This window comes from Schistocerca cancellata, chromosome 3, assembly GCF_023864275.1.
Source record: "Schistocerca cancellata isolate TAMUIC-IGC-003103 chromosome 3, iqSchCanc2.1, whole genome shotgun sequence".
Taxonomy (NCBI): domain Eukaryota; kingdom Metazoa; phylum Arthropoda; class Insecta; order Orthoptera; family Acrididae; genus Schistocerca; species Schistocerca cancellata.
The window spans coordinates 271,761,298-271,783,985 of record NC_064628.1 but is presented as its reverse complement, the minus strand read 5'-3'; positions in this window follow the sequence as shown (position 1 = coordinate 271,783,985).

Here is a 22,688-nt window from a genome sequence, read left to right as displayed (position 1 = left end):
AACTTGTCTGTACACCACGGTGTTATCTTGTTACGAATTGACAATGATCAGTCTCGTGTGGTTGTACCTCGTTCGTTGCAGTCGGAAATCCTCCGATTACTGCACGCTGGTCATTGGGGTATAGTGCGGACGAAGCAATTAGCGCGTCGTCACTGCGCATCAATCTGCTCCGCGCCAGCGTTTCTTTGTGTGGCCGACTCCTACTGCGCCTTGGCAGCGCGTTCATTTTTGATTTTGCGGGTCCTTTCTGGGACACCCTTGTTCGAGCTTTGGCGTCTATTTTTTGCATTGAAGGCCTTCCTGAAGTTATTGTCTCCGACAACGGCCCCCAATTCGTGTCCTCAGAGTTTGAAGCGTTCTGTGCTGCTAATGGCATTCGCCATCTGACCTCAGCCGCGTTCCACCCCCAGTCGAACGGTGAGGCTGAGCGCTTTGTGCGTGCGTTTAAGTCGCAGATGAGCAAGGTGCGCGCCACGCACTCTCGTGAGTGCACGCTGTAATATTTCTGGCCATTATATTATGCTCCAGGAAGCTATTCCCAGGGCAGTGGAGATTCAATGTGGGATGAGGTACCGGTGACAAATGTTACATTCGGTATCATTACCGTGAGGAAGACCGCCTGCATGATACTGTGTTCGGCGGTAGGGCGCCAAAACGTTAGACTTTAGTTGCTATTATTAATTAAACCTGTCATCGAAATTGCTTCATTTTTAAATAAACATCTCTCAACAGCCAGCTATCGATTAGTCATTTCAAAATTATTAAAATCAAAGTATTACTAAAAGAAAAGACTGACGATATTACTGCCGATGCACTTCGGTGGCGTTCAGGTCACGCCTTGCTGGCTTGGCACGCGAAGTGTCTCGGGCAGTCCGGCTCTCCGTTTCTGACCGTTCCAGTAGACAGACATATTGTCTGTTATAGCAGTATTTGTTTCATGCAATTTTATTTACTACAGTTCCGACCGTCGCTAGGTACAGACATGTTGTTTGTAATAGTAGTATTTGATTCATGTAATTTTATTCTCCATTTCTGACGGTTCCAGTAGATAGACATGTTGTCTGTGGCAGGATGTATTTCATGTTATTTTAGCCAGATATAATGACTGTGGAAAGATATGTTCAAAACGTGATCAAGAATAGTTTCTCGTGTCTATATCAATAAAGACGCGAGTGGCATCCCAAATGAGTTATAGTTTATTCGTAGCAGCAGTTCCTTGCGAAGTTAATTTCAGCCTCAAGAAAAAGAATCCACGACCTGCGTGCTGTCTTCTGCGCTGGGGACATCATCATCATGAAGACAGCAAGTTAGTGAAGTGTACAAGAACTTATGTATTCCACACAGGGCAGTGGAAACAAGTAGGCACCTCACGTGTACTGCATGCACAGTACAAATGTGCTCAGTGACACGTAATCTGCAGTAATGCAGAGGAGGTAAGGAAGGATGAAAGTATTAACACTATCTCACTTTTATTCTTTTTTCTTGCCATAACGCTCTGGACTTTCCTTGCTTCAGATCGCTCCCAGCCGCGCGGCACCCGTTCGATAGCGGAATTGCTACACGGCCGCGCCCATCGGTCGCTCCTGCAGCTATTGTACCCACCGCCATGCGCTCCCGCTGCTTCGCCTCTTTCTGGCTTGGCGCCGCATGATTTGCTGTTCTATCGCGTTTTCTCTGGCAGGCAGCGCTGGGAGCAGGGGTACATTCTTCGCCAGCTTGGCCGCACCTTATTTCTCATTTCTGTTCCTTCCGGCACTGTCAAGCGACACTGGAACCAGATTCGTTTGTGCCGTCCTGCTGGTTGTTTTCCGACAGAATTGCAGGCTTCGCAGCTTCCGCCGCCTCAGCCCACGACTCCACCGACAGGGCCTCCACCGCGAGCGCGCCTGCCACTGTCGCCGCTGCCGGTCCGGTCACCCGTACCAGACAGGCGCCTCTCGCCGCCGCCACGGCTCCATCTCCGGCCGTCGCCGCCGCCGTGTTCCTCCAAGGTGCCGGAACCGATGGACACTGAGGCTGCCGTCACGCCGCCGCCGCCATCGCCCATGGAGGTCGTTGCTCCGCCTCCTCATCCGAGCATACCCAGTGGAGGTGCGCGGCACGGTCATGTTTTCCACGGGGCATTTTCCTTGCCCCCTCGTGAGCAATTCGGGGTCACAGGTGGGCAGCGTGCTCCGGAAGTTCCGCTGGTGAATCGCCTTGCTGCAGATAATAATTGTCAAATAACAGTAAATTAAAGTAAAAGTCTTTACAAATCTGAATCTTAAAAAAAAAAGATGAAATGAAAATTCTTAAAGATACATGAGGGTAAATCAGATGGTTAAAAAAAATATTTTGGTGAGAATTTAAAATCTAACTCATTTCCGTTGCTACATTGGAGTTGATTCTTCCAATAAATTTCTTTAGTGATATAGGCCAGAGATCACTGTGACCCTAATACATGAAAATTTCACGTTTGCACATATTTATTTGACATTATATCGCACAGGTAACATCAAAATCCAAAATCTCACATTATGCTGCCCTCACCCCCCCCCCTCCAAGGGTCTTATATACTCTCACCAACTATTTGAACATTGTTTCATACTGCGATTTCGTTAATTACAATCACAAAAGTTGTTTAAAATTACAGAAAATGTCATCATTTGGAGATTACTATTAAACTATATGAAACAGGATACAAATTCAAATACATATTTGTTCTTTTGATGGAAAAATAAGTGAAATGATTGAGTTAAGTAATGCTGATTACATTTTCGATAACTGCACTGAAACCTCATTGTTCCAAGTATTCCTTTGATCTTTCATGCTTAAAATATAGTTACAGCATTTTCTAGTGTAGACAGAATTTCAATATGCAATCCAGTACCTAAACAAACAATTTGTTTAGGTTGTCAGTTAGTTTTATATTATGAACTACAATATTTATAATGTAATTAGATGCCATTATGTTAAACAATAGTATAGCAAGTTGACAGTATGACAGCTGGAGTTGTTACAGGTTTCCAGCGTTATAAAATACAGTATATGTGGTGCTTCTTTTTTTGTTCAATTATTTGCAACTAACTGCGGCTAAATGAATCAACAATACATATTCCTACCAGTGGCTGGATGTCATATTAGCCAATACTTTGCCATGAAGTTGTTATAAATCACATTTCAGAATAGTTAATTAATTTGGAAAGCTTTTCATTTAATACCATCTTGATGGTTTTTAAAGAAAATACGTTTGAATGTGTTCATCTGTAGATATGAAAATAATATTATTTATTTTATTTTACTGATGTGTCTCAGAACACTGAGTCAGTATAAGTACTGTTCTTCTGTACCAGGTAAATCCAAGCATCATCAAAAAAATTTCAGAGGTTTTTCAGGAATATTTTCCATGTATGTTTGTACAAATCTTCCTTTTAAATGCGCAATTCACATGTGACATCACTTTTGTGCGATAAACTATATCTGTGGTTTTCAAACTTTTTGGGTTCCCACCAGCATTGACCTGAACATAATATCCATTGCTCTTTTCATATATATCTGATCTTAAATGTGGAGTAAATATACTTAACTTCAGAAAAAAGTAATAAGATTAGTTATTTCTTTATTAACTTATGACATAAGACATTTTAATCAAGTTTAATGTGATTGCTTCTTATTCTTCTAATCAAATAAATGGAAACAACAGGTTTCTCTCTTCATCGTCAGTTCTACAAAACTTGGTACAAGAGTAGAAATTACGACTCATCTTTTTGTTCACATTCATTCGCAATCTGTATTTTGCGTTAATGACTGCCAATGCTGAAAATCTATCTCACATAAGTAGGGTGTCGAAAAACGTATAAAACTTGTAGGAGCTCGTTACTCACTTGTGGAAACTCTAGATTCACTAAGATTTAAAACTCAGGCAGTGACAAGGAAATGAACTTCGATTTCAGTGTAGAGTCTGAGGAAATATCAGTAAATTGGGATTTGTTCCTCAGTCGCAAGTGCTCATTTCTTCACTCAAATGAAAGTCATTGTCTTCAAAAATTGTGTGAAGAGCAGGTAAAACGTAATTTATATCATTATCATCCAACTGTTTCTTTCACCATAGCAGTTTGTTTCTCAATTCACAACAGTAGTTCCTTTCTGAAGGTTGAAACACTGTCTGACAGTTGCAGAACGTTAATCTCCTTACCTCGAAGAAATAAATTCAATAAAATGAGTTTTTCAGAAGATATCACAATTATATGCCAGCTTCAGAAAAAAATCATTGTCTACAAATTTCTCAGAACTCAAATGTTTCTCCTGAATAAGCTAAAAGTAAAGTTCATTCCTCAGTTCATACACCCTTTTCAAGACATTCTCCCAATGTTGAATGAAATTCACTGATTCACTAATTGACAAACCTAATTAAGGGCATGGCTTATGATTTTTGGAGCAAGTGCATCTTTGTGAATAAAACAATATGTCCAAATAGCCTGCGGCGCTTCTTTACGGATTGGTGCTTGCTATCCAGCATAACAGGAAGCCATATATTTGTGTGGGGGGTCCCACAACAGGATTTCATAAACCGATTTCTAAATAACACTTCTCACTTGTCATGTAAACACTCCAAGTAGAGATGGTTTGCGTAACCATACTCCACAGTAAGCACAGAAGTATTCGTTTTGTAAATAAAAAACGCCTTCTCTTGTTGCACTGTATTTTATTCTCACAGACGCGTTTCACCTTTAAGGCATCATCAGTGGGATTTATAATGATACATTTATATTACATTTTTGTTTTGCTATGTGTTATTCGTAGTTTATTAAACCATTCACTTCTTGCTTCGCAGTGGCTAGCACACTGGACTCGCATTCGGGAGGACGATGGTTCAATCCAGTGTCCGGCCATCTTGATTTAGGTTTTCCGTGATTTCCCTAAATCGCTCCAGGCAAATGCCAGGATGGTTCCTTTGAAAGGTCACAGCTGACTTCCTTCCCCGTCCTTCCCTAATCCGACGAGACCAATGACCTTGCTGTCTGGTCTCCTCCCCCAAACAACCCAATCCCAACTTCTCGCTTTTTATATATATAAGTGATTACTTACAGTTCTTCTTTTTTTTTAGTTGGCATCGGTGTTTCCTCTCACCTGGTCACATGAAGGTCACGCTACCGCTCTATTTACGAGACATAAGCATGTTTTTGTGTTTCAAACAAATGAGAAGTGGGAATAAAAATGTTTGAAACGCAGAAATACGCCTATGTTTCATAAATAGAGTGGCAGTGCGACCTCGATATGACCAGGTGAGAGGAAACACCGATGCCGACTAAAAACATGAAGAACTGTAAGTAACCATTTATTTACATAAGAGCAAGAAGTGAACTGTTTTCTAATCTACCAATAACACATACCAAAACAAAAGTGTATCATAACTGATGGTGTCTTATAGTGAAAAAAGGTGAAAAGCGCCTGGGAGAATAAAATACAGTGCAGCAAGACAGGGCATTTATTATTTACAAAACAAATATACTCCAAAATCGGTTCTTGAAATCAGCCATCTATCTATTTTCGCTACCTTGTAAAACTTGCCTTTCTTTGCATATACATTAGGAGAGGTACTGCAGCTGCCTTATTTTTAGAAAGTCTATGGCGGTTATGCTCATTTGAAACATTGGCTGAAGCACCTGTGTGAGGCCATACCGGATTTCTTAAAGCTCATATTTGGTGTGTTTTATATTGCAATTATATTATAATTTAAGACCTACAAACAAATACTGCTGCAAAACACTAGTACATTGAGAATCTCCCAGAAAGGTAAAAAATTTTAATATTAAATACCAGATAATAAGTTACTAGTATTTCAGTGTTTCAGGACTGTATGACAGGAGAAAGTGATACAGCAAAATGGGTCACTATAGTGCAGTGGATAACGACAGCAACAGACAAAAAGGAAATTGAAGCATTATGTTGGTTGTTTTGGTTTGAGTCCAGCAATCTGCAAAAATTTTATTACCATCTTCAGATTTCTGAGGGCTTAATTTACTAATTAAACATGAAACATAGCACTGTGAGTGAATATTCAATACATGTTGATTATGTTGCAAAAACAAACTACCACTCATCATCAGAACAAAAATATGAAAAAGACTAACATATGTGAGAAAGAATTAAAGTGGGCTTAGTCTCACTGTCAGCTGCCTATAAAGTATAAGAGAAAATTTACAGGCTAGTTATTTTAGGAGCCTTCTTTTCCAAACAAGAACGTCTTCAAATTAATCACTTATGCAGACAAAATGTATTCTGGGACTGGTGCACGTGTATTTCTGCTGGTGTTTCAGTTTCTTTGAACAGAAAAGGAAGAAGTTTACTTTCCTTTCAGTGAATTATAAAATTAGAACATATTTCATAAATCCAAATAAATTCTTAAGTAATAAATGTTTGGCTAAAGACTGTCTGCATTTGAATAGGTCATAACTGAAAATTTTTAGTAAAATGTTTGCTGATACTTGTAAAATTCTGCAAAATAGGGGAAACTTATAAGAAATGATGGTGGTAAGAAGCAGTGTTTTGTAAAGAAAAATGGCAAGACCGAAATGCTACCCAAGAAAGAGTATGCTTGAGACCATAAATAGAAAAGAATGTCCTGACATATTGGACCGGAACATAGATGGTCTAAGTACTGACTTTTCAAACAGAAGTCATAAAGTGGATGAGTTACAAATTATTCTATCTGAATGTAGAAATATCAAAGTTATTTGCCTCAATGAACACTGGCTTCATCTGACAATATTAAAATTCTCAATAAAACTGAAAATTTCGAATTAGCCAACAGCTTTTGTAGATGAGAGAAATCATGTGGAGGCTCTTGCATATTTACTCATTCTGATATAAAATATGAAATAAGAAATGATTTTGACATTTGAATCAAGTGTGTGTATTTGGAAGCTGCTGTGTCGAGTTGAAGGACCTAAATGTCATAGTAGTTTCTATTTACAGAGTACCAGAGAAACCTACAATTGAAGCTATCCTGGTGAAATTTCATGGTCTGCTTGAAAAACGCAGTAAATAAAAAAAAGATGGTAATAGTTACTGGATCAATATTAATGACATAGTTGAAAGCAATGATGTGAACAAATTCACTAACTTAATAAAAAACTTTGCCTTCAAAATGAACTTCATGCTACCTGCTAGAGTACATGCACAGTCAGCTACCTGTATTGATAACAGTCTAACAAACTATGTATTTGAAGATGTTTATAAATTTTGTATGGATTTAGGAATCTTTGTCCACTCTGCATTGTTCGTTGAACTACCAAAAATGAAGAACAAATTTCATGTAACAAAAGCCAAGTGAAAAGGAAATTCAATGAAAAAAAAATTAAATTCCATTTAGAAATAAGTTAAGAGAGGTTGAATGGAATTACAACAGCTGTATTTCGAGTAATACCAACATTTACTATTTTTAAGCAGCTTTCTTGAAATATTTAATGAAACCTCCCCATTTAGAGCCACATGCAACAAAACGACTAGGAAACTTAAATGGATAACCCAGTTTATAAAAATATCTAGTGCCAGGAAGAGGAAACTTCGCAATGAACTGAAATATAATAAAAACAGGCGTTTTACTGAGAATATTAGTAATTATAAAGCTATATTTAAAGACGTTGTGACATCAGCCAAACAAATGGCAAACAAGAAATTCATTGCACAACATAAAAGTGAAACAAAAGCAGTGTGGTCTATCGTCGAATCAGAGTTAGGTGATAGAGTTAGTAGTAATGAAATATCTAGGATGAAAGTAGATGTTAGCTTTATTGTAAACCCAGCTTAAATATCAGAGTGTTTAAATGAATTCTTCATGAATGTGGCAAAGTCAGATGTTTATGTATCAGAGTAAAGTAAATCCCTTTGGAATCCACCAAGAAGCTCATTATCTTACGGATTTTTAAAAAACTCACAATAAAACATGTGGAAAATGTTATATTATCATTAAAAAATAAAAACTCTGCTGTGTGGGATGGGATGCTGACTAAAGAGATTAAAACGGAGTCTTTTGAACAGGAATGCTTTCCCAATGTTTTGAAGTGTGCCAAAGTCAGACCTCCATTCAAGGAAGGGTTGAGGGAAGACATGGTAAGCTATCAGCCTGTATCTATTCCTCCAGTCCTGTCAAAAGTGTTAGAGAAAGTTGTTGCAAAAGAGATCAAAAACTTTATGGTAAAAAATGATATTATTATAAGTGATCAATTTGGATTTCAACTAGGAAAAAACACTGTGGATGCAGTGAAAAGCTTTATTGAAACGATATGCAGATCATTGGATCAGACGAGTTAAGTTGCAGGTATCTTCTGTGACCTTATGAATGCATTTGTTTCCATGAACCATGACTTGTTCGTCTACAAATTAGACAAATATAGGATTAAGGACATTGCTCTAAATTGGCTTCCATAATACTTGCACAACAGAAAACAAAGGTTAAAATATCACCTCAGATGCAGTGAATTATTATTCTAAATGGGGTACAGTATCACAAGGTGTGCCTCAAGGCTCCATTTTGGGGCCAATCCTGTTCTTGTTCTACATAAATGACTTATACATAAATACAAATTTCCAATCAGTTCTGTTTGCAAAAGATACTTCTGTTTTAATTGAAAATGACAATGTAGAAAAAATTCTGAGCTTCACTGTAATCACATTGGATATCTTAGAAAACTGGTTCCAGTTAAATGTGTTGAAACTGAACATTGCAAAAACCCATATGGTACATTTCAAAACCAAACAATCAAAATGTATGGAGCTGAAAATACAATATTGACTTCCTACCAAATAAACTAAGCAATTTTTTCATTTACAATGCAAATTCCACTAACTTTAGTGTACGAAAAATTGCTTATCATAGTTGCTTTGAATCTGTCACTAGACATGAGATAATTTTCTGGGGAAATTCGAATAGTGTATATCAGATACTGAAACTGCAAAAGAAAATTGTCTGATACATGTGCTCTGCACAGCAAACAGAGTCAAATAGCCCATTATTTCGGAAACGATAAATCCTAACTGTTCCCTCCATATCAATTTATGAAATTATAATCTTTGTACATAGCAGACAAAAATTATTTGAGGAGAATCAGTTTAAGTATACATATAACACAAGAAATAAAAATTATTTTATGCTACCTACACACCAGTTGAAATTATATGCATGGATACCACCATATATGGGGATGACAATATACAACAAATTAATGGGCAAAAACATATTTAATATGAAGCTAGAAATTTTAAAAACGAGGCTGCAGCAGATTCTGTGGGAGAAATGCTACTATTCAATAATGCATAGAGGATGAAATGATAATTTGAGAAAGGGTAATTAAGTGTTAAATTTTATTGAATGTATATATAATAAAACTGTATTATTATTATGAAGCTGTTTGTTAATATCAGCTGATCTTTGCTTATGGTGAAATTTTACCACTATTTGATGAGTCTCCTGAACCTAAATCAAACGATTTAGATTATATACGTTATAAGACAAATAAACTACAATTCACCAGCACATTTATTTAACATTGAGGGAGCTTCTCCTCAAGTACTTTCTACAGTACATACAATTACGTAAAGAATTATTATTTCGTTGACAAGTTCTCACTTTCAATGAAATAAAATACAGCAACAACTGTAATTTTCGCTCTATTTTCTTCTGACAACCAGCCCACTTGTTTAGCTTTGGGGAGGCTTCTTGAGCACTTTTCGTACTATACACTGCTACATAAGTAACGTGTGTGAAGTGGACAGGTTGTCACATTCAAAGAAAAGACAGCAATAGTTTCCAAATTTTGCAATGAACGAGCCAGCTGCACATATAAAGAGGTTCTTCTTTAATTCTTCCACTAGTGAGGCTGCCATATTCGTGACACCTTGACAATGGACACATCTATCAATGCCTTCAATGAAGCCAAAGTATATCTTTGAAAGGAGTGCAGCCATCATAGACTGTCTATGGTCTATAGCAGCCATAGTATCTTTCTTGACGTATACACAAACAAAGGCACATCCATGTTAACGCACAAATGTTTGTAAAATGTGCTTGGGATACCAGGTTATGTCTTGTTGTCAAAAATTTTCCATTAATATGGGCATAGTAACTTTTTGCACAGCGAAGGAGAGGTGGAAATATTAGACTGGGCATGAAGCTGTCTACTTCTAATATTTAATTGAAGATACATAGAGATTGTACTGACTAAATCAGAAACTGGAGCAGCTGTTTTCCATATGCCATATTTGACTGGGCTAGCAAATCCATTTCAAGCCTTAGCATGTAAACACGACAGTGGAAAACGATTTCCGAAATTCCTCCAGAAGATGTGCATGACCTCTATCTCTACATGTGGCTACGCAGTCTTCCCAGTTAATGCTGGTTTCTTCTAACAAAGAGTGCAGTATTTCAAAGAGGTGTCTTACTTTTGTTCCAAGAGTTACTTTCCTGCAGAAAATATCCTTGTGAAATTTATTGCCGAGCTGTTCTAAACATATGAATAGACGAAGATGCGAGAAATGTGACGACAGTTACTTGAATTTCAGTTTTGTGTGGGCTACTTAAGAAATTTAATACGACCAGTATGTCATTTGTTTCGAATTCCTAGGCTACTGACGGCGTAGTGTTTAATAAAATGAAACGACATTTAGAGTCAAATCACAGTATTTTGATAAAAGAACCATGAGAATATTTGTCCACAAATTACAGAAATGAAAGAACAAAAAAAACTTTCACATAACAAGCTAAAGTTCCCACAAAGACTCTTCTTTTACCTCACAATGTTCCCTACGCTGTAGCAAAGTGCAAAAAGCTCATATTACCTTATTTTACCAGCTACTCTGAATATGTTACCTATAATGACAGGTGATTCAATTCCAAAGAAACTGGCAAGTGTGCCTTTGTCAGACAACATTCTTAGTCGTCGAATACTCGATATCGTTTATGATATTGAAGATCAGTTGTTTAAACAACTCGTAGATGATTGTGATTTCGCTATTCAGGCAGCCACATGATTTGTTCACATTTGAAATTTGGTTGTATATAACAGTGTCAAAGACTTTAAGGACACAGAGAGAACAAAACGAGTTAGTAGTAGTACAGCACACTATAGTAATTAATTCGTCCAGGAATAATTTTTACAAAGATATAGGATAGATCACTTTAAGCCCTTTTGCACTGAAGTGAACACAATAAAATGTCTGAGAGCGAATGAAAATTCTCTCTGATGCTAGGCATGTACAAACAAATGGCATTTGCTCTCAGGCAGGTTACATTTGCAAGTGTTCGCCTACTCTATGGTGCTCACTTGTGATCTACTCTTTGCCTGTTTTTGAAAGATCCATCAAAGGGAGTTAGTATTCTCACCACTTCAGTGTAACCAGAAACCTTTCATCTGTTGTCTTGTCTACTTCCGTTATAGTTGACATGTATCATGTGAGGCATGGAGTGGGCTGAATACAATGTAATGTTGCTAACAGAAGTGTTATATATACTAGCCAAGAAACGTGGTGTCATCTGGATGTTTCATTATTTCAGTCCTCCCTCTCTCTATTTATCTCCATCAGCCCTTTTCTCTGTCCAACCTCCTCCATCTCCCTTTCTGTCCATCTCCTCCTGCCTCTCTCTTTGCCCATATACTCCTCTCTCTGCCCATCTCCTCCTCCTCCCTCTCTGTCACTCTGCTCATCCCCCCTCTGTCCATCTGCTCCCTCCACATCTCTTTATCTCCTCTTCCCCCTTCAATTCCATTTCCTCCTACCCCTCTCTTTGTCAGTCTCCTGCTCCACCTCTCTTTGTCAATTTTCTCCTCCCCTCTCTCTATCAGCCTTCTCCTCCCCCCTCTCTCGGTCCATCTCGTTTCCATTCCATGTCCATCTCCTCCTCTCTCCTCTTCCCTTTCTCTAGCCTTCTCTCCCTCTGTCTGTTCATCTTCTCCTCCCCCATCTCTCTGCCTTTCTCTTCCTTACCCTGTCTCTGTCCATCTCCTCCTCTTTTCTTTCTCTGTCCATCTTTTCCTCTTCCTTTCTCTTTGTCCATTTGCCCCTCCCCTATCTCTGTCCATTTCCTCCCCTTTGTTATCTGTGCCTATCTTCTCCTTCCCCCTCACTGTCTATGCATCTCCTCATCCCCATTTTTCTCTACACTTTATCATACTCGCCTCAATAGGAGGCTGGTGGTTTTTAGACCAACAGTATTTCTTTCCTGGTTTTAACTAATGACTAAAATCGTTCCAGCGGTTTAGGACGAGCTTATTACCCATGGCTTTGCAAGCATACACACATGTCAAATACATTTCACGCATATTTCATGAGAATTTGTACACATATTTCATTCATATGTCTAGCGAATTTCGTTCTACAGTTTCAAGAAGCGCAAAGTTTATTACATCGTATGTTCTGAACTACATGCTGTACAACTACATGATTTTGCAAGTACATCTACTGGTATATGTTCCTACTGCCTTCGAAATGTGTTATGAATACGTTTAATAGCACCGAAGTAATATAATAAATTTAAATGTGTTGTATGATGCGACAGTTTTTCACAGATTCAGTGTTTATGACGACGTATCTCTTGAACTAAGAGTCGACAATCATGTAATTTTTCTTGTAGATTCATTGGCATACTTGAATACTATCTGCAAAATGTGTTATGAATACAGTTAGCAGTAAGGAAGATACTGTTCATGTTGCAGTTGTACTGCTTAAGCAGCGAAAATTTAGTTAGCGACAAGTTTTTTTCTGTACATCATTTTGTGGGAGTCGTGAGAGAGAAAAAGTTTCACAAAGGTTTGGTATTATGTGTAATGTTTGTTGTAAGTCTCTAAGTGCTCTCATTCTCAAATATTGGGTGACTAAAGTATGGGTATTCTCAAGTTGTGGATTACACTGCATTTCACTCCTCAGGCCCACCCCTTTGACAGGAGGGTGGTTCTTACACCCTTAGTGATTTTTTTCCAGCCATTAAATGGAATGTATTCCAAGTTTGGTTGAAATCGCTCTAGTGGCTTAGGAGGAGATATGGTACATACATACAGATATAAACAGGTACATCCGTTTTCATAATTTGGATGGATATATAAGCTTCTGTGGTCGAAGAGATACACAGCGTAAATGTCAAAGAAAAAGGGCTATGGTTGGTAGAAAAGCACTCAAAGGTCCAAATGGGGATGTCAGAAATACAATAAATTCATTAGGTGCTTGTACCAGGCGAGCTTCAACATTCTTTTTATTAAAAAGGGAAAACACAATAAATTCCTGTGAATGTAAGCAAGTGCAAATGCATACCTATTACGCTGATTAAAATTAAAAATATATGAAAGATCTGATCATTGCTTACGGACATGCTGATTGTAATTACATGGTTGCTGTATTACTGTTAGCGATGTTTGATGATAAAATGGTTTACCTAGTATCATGCTGTCTGCCCTCTATCAAACTATATCATAAAATTTATCAAGTGACCTATGTGACAGGTCGTTCGGTATTTATATTATAAATTTCATTAATCATGATTTATTGACACTATCTTCCTTACATGTACATGTACATCTACATCTACATGGATACTCTACAAATCATATTTAAGTGCCTGGCAGAGGGTTCATTGAACCACCTTCACAATTCTCTATTTTATCAAAACTAGGCATGATTGTCCTAATGGTATTTCCGCGATCGTTCATTAAATGAAAATATGGCATTTCAGTCCTTTGACAGCTACTCCTTATTTTCAGTCACCGGCCCCAGGCCAGCCGCCCATCCTCAGATCACACATTGCAGCCACAGAGCAACCCGCCACCACAGAACCATCGGTCCTCTGTCATTCTGAAGACGGGCAACCAGCCCGAAACCGGTAATTGAAAACAAAAAACAGCGATCAAAAGACTGAAATTCCATATTTTCACAATTCTCTATTATTCCGATCTCGTATAGCGAACAGAAAGAATGAACACCTATATCTTTCCGTACGAGCTCTGATTTCCCTTATCTTGATGATCGTTCCTCCCTACGTAAGTCGGTGTCAACAAAATATTTTCGCATTCTGAGGAGAAAGTTGGTGATTGGAATTTCGTGAGAAGATTCCGTCGCAACGAAAAACGCTTTTCTTTTAATGATGTCCATCCCAAATCCTGTATCATTTCTGTGACACTCTCTCCCATATTTCGCGATAATACAAAACGTGCTGCCTTTCTTTGAACTTTCTCGATGTACTCCGTCAATTCTATCTGACAAGGATCCCACACCGCGCAGCAGTATTCTAAAAGAGGACGGACAAGCGAAGTGTAGGCAGTCTCCTCAGCAGGTCTGTTACATTTTCTAAGTGTCCTGCCAATAAAACGCAGTCTTTGGTTAGCCTTCCCCACAACATTTTCTATATATTCCTTCCAATTTAAGTTGTTCGTAATTGTAATACCTAGGAATTTAGTTGAATTTACGGCTTTTAGATTAGACAGATTTATCGTGTAACCGAAGTTTAACGAGTTCCTTTTAGCACTCGTGGATGACCTCACACTTTTAGTTATTTAAGGTCAATGCCACTTTTCGCACCATTCAGATATCTTTGTAAATTGTTTTGCAGTTTGTTTTGATATTCTGATGACTTTATTAGTCGATAAACGACAGCGTCATCTGCAAACAACCGAAGACGGCTGCTCAGATTGTCTCTCAAATGGTTTATATAGATAGGAACAGCAAAGGGCCTATAACACTACCTTGGGGAACGCCAGAAATGACTTCTGTTTTACTCGATGACTTTCCGTCAATTACTACTAACTGTGACCTCTCTGATAGGAAATCACACGATATTCCATAAGCACGCAGTTTCACTACGAGCCGCTTGTGTGGTACTGTGTCAAAAACGTTCCGGAAATCCATAAATACGGAATCGATCTGAAATCCCTTGTCAATAGCACTCAGCACTTCATGTGAATAAAGAGCTAGTTGTGTTTCACAAGAACGATGTTTTCTAAACCCATGTTGACTGTGTGTCAATAGACCGTTTTCTTCGAGGTAATTCATAATGTTCGAACACAATATATGTTCTAAAATCTTGCTGCATATCGACGTTAACGATATGGGCCTGTAAGTTAGTGGATTACTCCTACTACCTCTCTTGAATATTGGTGTGACCTGTGCAACTTTCCAGTCTGTGGGTACGGATCTTTCGTCGAGCGAACGGTTGTATATGATTGTTAAGTATGGAGCTAATGCATCAGCATACTCGGAAAGGAAACCTAATTGGTACACACTCTGGACCAGAAGAATTGCTTTTATTAAGTCATTTAAGGTGCTTCGCTACTCTGAGGATATATACTTCTACGTTACTCATGTTGGCAGCTGTTCTCGATTCGAATTCTGGAATATTTACTTCGTCTTCTTTTGTGAAGGCATTTCGGAAGTCTGTGTTTAGTACTTTAATAAAACTCTGGAAGTGCTTCAAATATGTAACTATACACATCAAAAACTATCTGATATACATCAGCTACTGAACTGCAAAACGTCCACTAACGCTTATGTTTTAAATTTCCTCTGTTGTAATGAGAGGCCGGCAAAACGCATCAACCTGTAAAGGGTGTCTATCCTAAGAGTCACCAGGCGCATTTTCTCTGGCGTTTCATCAAATATTTGCAATTGTGTTTCTACATTGTGGAACTGGAGTCAATCCAAACAAATAGTGCTCATCACTCTTCCATGCGACGCCTAATGTCGACGAAAACAGTCAGTTTCTTTCCCGTTACAAACAAAATGATTTTTAAAGTGGAATTTTACGCGGCCATTCAGTAGAGAGATCCCAAATTAGTCTTGTGCGATATTCGTTTGATTGATATTTATTAACAGGGCAGTAAAAGAGGAAGAATAACCAGTAAACCAGTAGCGACAGCACTGCCCTGGCCCACACTGTCTGCAAACGCCAAGCATTCAGCGCTACTGAGATTGCTGTTTGTTCTTTGTGGCTTTCTTATAATTAATACATGTCGGACTAGACAAATCAGGAAGCTCTCTATCGAATGGGCACGTAAAATTCCCCTTTAAAAATCGTTTTCTTTGTAACAGGAAAGAAACCGGCTCTTTCTGTTGTCACTGGGCGTCGCATGAAATACGTGACAAGCAGTAATTATTTGGCCTGACTCCAGCACCACAACGCAAAAGCGAAATTGCAGATATCTGCCAAACCACCAGAGAAAATATGCCTGATGACACTTAGAAGAGACATCCAGCATACGTGCAAACCTTTGACTACTGCTAAGGAAGAATGGAACTGCATATCAGTGTCAACTGCACTACCTCAGCAGGTTTCAGGTTTACGTATTTATCTTGATACATTAGCAGAACTAATGAAACCAATACCACCCACATAAATATCGTTCAGAGTTTTAGCTTGTCCTTGTTGGTCAGTAGTACAAGTGACTAATCCAATAATTGACCAAGTGGCCATAAATAGGGACAGGAAAAAGTGTGATGTAGCTGTGAAAGATCTTCGACTATTAGACCATTAATTCCAAACAATAACAATAAGATCGGTTGTGGAAAAATTCCTAAACTGCAGGCCTACAAATGACGTTTGTCACAAATCAAAGTACAAAATTTTTCGAACGAAATAGCAGTCCAAAGCTGGGGTGAAGTACAGAAAAACCAATGTAAGTGTGGCATTCTGTAAATTCTCAATATTATTTAGTTGACCTTTGAAAAGTCATTTCCAAAACTACCAACTTCACTATCAACGTCTCACAAAAACAAATGGATAACAGCAGATATTAAGAAGTCCTCCCAAACCCTTAAGTATGTCAGTTACATGAAAAAGGTTCATAATGAAGCAGAGTTCTTAAATTTCAGCCACAGATACAAAAAGATTTATAGGAAGATGTTCGCTGCCTCAAAAATCTAACTTAATGACAAAATAGTGTACGATCTAGAGAATAATAACAAAGCAGTCAGGGATGCCATAAAAAAAGAAACAGGAGAGACAAAGAAAGGCTTAATAACTTTCTGAGAAGGGAACAGGATGCAGTAATAAATGCTCTAAATCACATGGCAAAGTATGTGAATGAGTATTTTTCAAGCATTGCAGTGAAGTTAAAACAAATATTCCCCAAAACAAATAAAATAACTATAAATAATTATGCACTACATACAATGATTTTACTACCAACCACAGAGCATGAAGCCAGTAATACTATACAAAAACTTTAAAAAATAAAAGGTTAGTAGGCTTGGATGAAGTATCAATGGGCATACTGAAACAATCCACTGAGAGTATACAAGCTCCCTTAACTAACATAACAAAGAATCCAAATCAGTGATATTTCCAGAGTATTTGAAACAGGCAAGAGTTGTACATCTGCTAAAGAAAGGTAATGAAGAAGATGCAGAAAATTACTAGTCCATTTACCTGTTGTCACCATTCTCAGAAATATCAGAATCAGTTAAGAAAGACAGAGTAATGAAATACTTGAATACATTAAAGCCTTTAAGATAATCACAGTATGGTTTTTGAAGTAGAAGAATTATGAACTCAGCCATAGTAGAATTCATAAAAGTGGTACTTCATGCTCTTGACAAGGATGAGTGGGTCAAAGTCATATTTTTCGATCTGTCTAAGGCATTTGACAATATTGACCATAAGATTCTATTACATAAACTAGAATCAGTAAGAATAAGAAAATGACTAGGTCAGACTGTACCTAGCAGATAGGGTACAAAGGATACAGATAACACATACCTCAAATAAGTTTAAACTTTTAGTAAAACAGATACCAGAACCACAAGACCTTAATATACGAGTTCATCAAGGTTGCACATCAGGACCAATGCCATTCCTGACATATGACTTCCCCAGTAGAGTTTTGTTCACGGGTAAAAAATTCTCTTTCCTGACGATTGCAAGTTGTAACTACTGAGGAAAGATGATAACTCCTTGCAGAGACAGCAAATGAAACCCTCAGGGAAACTTATAATTGATCAATAAGCAACAAACACTAATAAATTAAAGGTAGATTGCACTGCTATATAACGTGTAATAAATCTGGAATTTCTGGAAACGAATATTGATTTTAACTGGAAGCGGCATAAACAGGCATAGATAATTGCAAAGAGGATGTCATCAGCATGCTATGCCTTTAGAATCCTGTCACCACTGTGTATTTTTATTTATTTATTTACACATCAAGTTCCATAGAACCAAAATTGAGGAGCAAATCTCCAACTTCATGGAACGTGTCACTACATGAAATTACAACATAAAAATAATAACAGATAAAAATAAAATGTTTATGAACCCAAAAAAAATCAAGCCATAAGTTTAAGTAAACGCAATTAACAATACAACAACAATCAGAATAGAAGGAGTGACCCACGAGGAAATACTTCAGCTTCGATTTGAAAGCGCGTAGATTACTGCTAAGATATTTGAATTCTTGTGGTAGCTTATTGCAAATGGATCCAGCAGTACGCTGCATACCTATCTGCACAAGAATTAAGGAAGTCCGATCCAAATGCAGGCCAAGTATTAACGAAGTGAAAGCGGGTTATACTTGGGAATAAGCAAATATTGTTAACAAGAATTGACAATAAGGAATATACACACACCAAAAAAAAAAAAAAATAAAAAAGGTTTGCATCACCTCGGTTCCGAGAGTTCCGGAAGCTGCACAGAAAATTGGAGTAGAGATCAACATAAACATCATTTCCGCCCTTTTTATTGCTCGTGAAAGACACACTTCACATGTTGCACCACCATGCAGCGAAATCTTCAGAGGTGGTGGTCCAGATTGCTTTACCTCTAATACCCAATAGCACGTACTCTTGCATTGATGCATGCCTATCTTCGTCATGGCATACTATCCACACGTTCATCAAAACACTGTTGGTCTAGATTGTCCCACTCCTCAACGGTGGTTCAGCGTAAATCCCTCAAAGTGGTTGGTGGGTCACGTCGTCCATAAACAACCCTTTTCAATCTATCCCAGGCTGTTCGATAGGGTTCATGTCTGGAGAAAATGCTGGCTACTCTAGTCGAGTGAATGTCTTTATCCTGAAGGAAGTCATTCACAAGATGTGCACGATCGAAGCGTGAATTGTCGTCCATGAAGACGAATGCTTCGCCAATATGCTGCCGATATGTTTGCACTATCGGTCGGAGGATGACATTCATGTATCGTACAGCCGTTAAAGCGCATTCTATGACCACCAGCGGCGTACATCAGCCACACACAATGCCATCCCAAAACAGCAAGGAACCTCCACCTTACTGCACTCGCTGGACAGTGTGTGTAAGGCGTTCAGCCTGACCAGATTGCCTCCAAACACATCTCCAACTAGTGTTTGGTTGAAGGCACATGCGACACTCATCGATGAAGAGAACATAATGCCAATCCTGAGCGGTCCATTCGGCATGTTGTTGGGCCCATCTGTGCGGCGCTGCATGGCGTCGTGGTTGCAAAGATGGACCTCGCCATGGACGTCGGGAGTGAAGTTTCTCATCATGCAGCCTATTGTGCACAGTTTGAGTCGTAATACTACGTCCCGTAGCTGCACTAAAAGCATTGTTCAACATAGTGGCGTTGCTGTCAGGATTCCTCCGAGCCATAAGCCGTAGGTAGCGGTCATCCACTGCAGCAGTAGCCCTTGGGCGGCCTGGGCGAGATATGTGATCGACAGTTCCCGTCTCTCTGTATCTCCTCCATGTGGAAATCCCGATTCACTCTGAGACGCCTGGACACTTCCCTTTTTAAGAGCCCTTCGTGGCACAAAGTAACAATGCGGACGCGATCGAACTGCGGTATTGATCATCTAGGAATGGTTGAACTACAGACAACACAAGCTGTGTACCTCCTTCCTGGTGGAATGACTGGAAATGACTGGCTGTCGGACCCCCTGCGTCTAATAAGCGCTGCTCATGCATGGTTGTTTACATATTTGGTCGGGTTTAGTGACATCTCTGAACAGACCAGGGGGGGGGGGGTATGTCTATGATACAATATCCACAGTCAACGACTATTTTCAGGAGTTCTGGGAATTGTGGTGATGCAAAACTTTTTTTGATGTGTGTGTACATATCGAGAGGCCAATGTCAAAATACCCAGACTCATCAACATGGGTCAGCAAGAAGTTTGTGAACTTACACCACTTATTGCCCGAACCACCCATTTCTGAGCCATAAATATCCTTTTAGAATGGGAAGAGTTACCCCAAAATATAATACCATACGACATAAACGAATGAAAATAAGCAAGATAGTCTTATTTTCGTGTCAAATGGTCACTCTCTTCAGATACCGTTCGAACAGTAAAAATGGCAGCATTAAGTCTTTGAACAAGATTCTGAATGTGTGTTTTCCATGACTGTTTACTATCTATCTGAACATGTAGAAATTTGAACTGCTTAGTTTCACTAATCGTATGCATATTCTGTGAAATTAAAAACTCAGATTTTGTTGAATTGTGTGTTAGAAACTGTAAAAATTGAGTCTTACTGTGATTTAGCGTTAGTTTATTTTCTACAAACCATAAATGTATGTCATGAATTGCACTATTTGAAACCAAGCCAATGTTGCAAACGTCCTTTACTACCGAGCTAGTGTCATCAGCAAACAGAAATATTTTAGAGTTACCCATAATAGTAGAGGGCATATCATTTATACAAATAACGAACAGGAGTGGCTCCAACACTGATCCCTGGGGCATCCCCCATTTGACAGTACCCCATTCAGACCACACATCACAGCCATTCCCACCACTGTGAATAATGACCTTTTGCTGTCTGTTCCTAAAGTAAGAGGTGAACCAATTGTGAGCTACTCCCCGTATTCTGTAATGGTCCAACTTCTGGAGCAATATTTTGTGATCAACACAATCAAATGCATTAGTTAAAACAAAAAATACGCCTAGTGTTCAAAACCTTTGTTTAAACCACTCAGTACCTCACAGAGAAAAGAGAATACAGCATTTGCAGTTGTTAAACGACTTCCAAAGCCGAACCGTACATTTTATAGCAAATTATGTGATATAAAATGATCAGTTGTCCTTACATACACAGCCTTTTCAATAACTTTAGCATAGACTGATGGCATAGAAATAGGTCTAAAATTGTCTACATTATCCCTTTCTCCCTTTCTATAAAGCGGATTTACTACTGAATACTTTAATCGTTCAGGAAACTGACCATTCCTGCTGGAAAAACTACAAATATGGCTAAATACAGGCCTAACATGTGTAGCAAAGTACTTAAATACTCTGCTAGGCACTACATCATATCCATGAGAGTCCTTAGTCTTCGGTGATTTAATTATTGCCTCAATCTCCCCATTATCTGTACCACAGAGAAGTATTTCAGTCTTGAAATGGCATTTGCCAACCGAGTTATATGATTCCCTGTAGAAATTAAATTTTTATTTAATTCTCCAGCAATGCTCAGAAAATGATTGTTAAATACTGTACATATATCTCATTTATCAGTAACAGAAATATTTTTACTATGAACTGACTTTATATTGTCGACCTTGTGTTGCTGATCAGACACTTCCTTCATAACTGATTATTTGGCTTTTATTTTTTCCTATGAACTAGCTATTCTATCTGTGTACCACATACTCTTTGCCTTACTAATAACATTTTAAGCATCTTACAGTACTGTTTGTAATGGGCTACTGTAGTTTGATTGTGACTACTAACATTTTTATATAACTCCCACTTTGTTTTACATGATATCCTTATCCCACTAGTCAGCCACCCAGGCTGCCTTTTACTGCTAGTACCCCTTTTAGAATGTTCTAATGGAAAGCAACTCTCAAAGAGCATAAGAAATGTGTTAAGGAAAGCATTATATTTTTCATCTATGTGTCTTCTAGTCATATATTATTCATATGTACATTCAGTTCTTAGCTATGGCATTCTTTTCTGGGAAACAAATGGACAAGATATAAACACAACTTTTAAACCACAGAAAAGGGCCTTGAGAGTAATAACTAAAACAGTAGTCAAGCTCTTTGCAAAGATCTGTTCAAAATACTGTGGTTTTAGTTGCACTATATGAGTACATTTACCAGTCAGCTGTACACATCATAAATGACATTGATAACTAGTACACAAACAGGTCTGCCCATGACCATGGAAAAACATTTAGATTGAACTTACATTTATCAGGAGAGAATAAATATAAAACACAAAACAGGATTTTCTATCGAAGAATAAAACGTAAAATAAATTGCCAAAGTAGTTTCAAGAAACTGTCAAAAGACAATTATTTAAAAAGGCATTTTAAAAGTATCTGGTAAGCAATACATTCGATACATTGAAGGATTGCTTAGATAACATGGAATAGGAATTTATAGGCTAGGAAATGGGAAGTTTCAGTAGCCATACAAAATGATTCGTAAATCAGCTGATAGTGTGTATAATATTATGAAACAATATGTGTATTGCATGTGTAGTGTGCACAGTCACTGGAAGTGAAAAACGAGTGGACAGTGTACAAATAGCATTTTATATTATTAAATAAGTTATTTGTAAACCGGTATTGTACATTAGGAATCAACCAATTGTTGTTATAAACAGAATAACCTTGTATTTGCGAAGATGTAGGCTCCAGTCTTTCCTGTGATCCTGATTTAGGTTTTCTGTGGTTTCCCGTAAATTACTTCAGGCAAATACTGGGGTGTTCCTACAATACCGCCATGTCTGTATACACTGATCAGC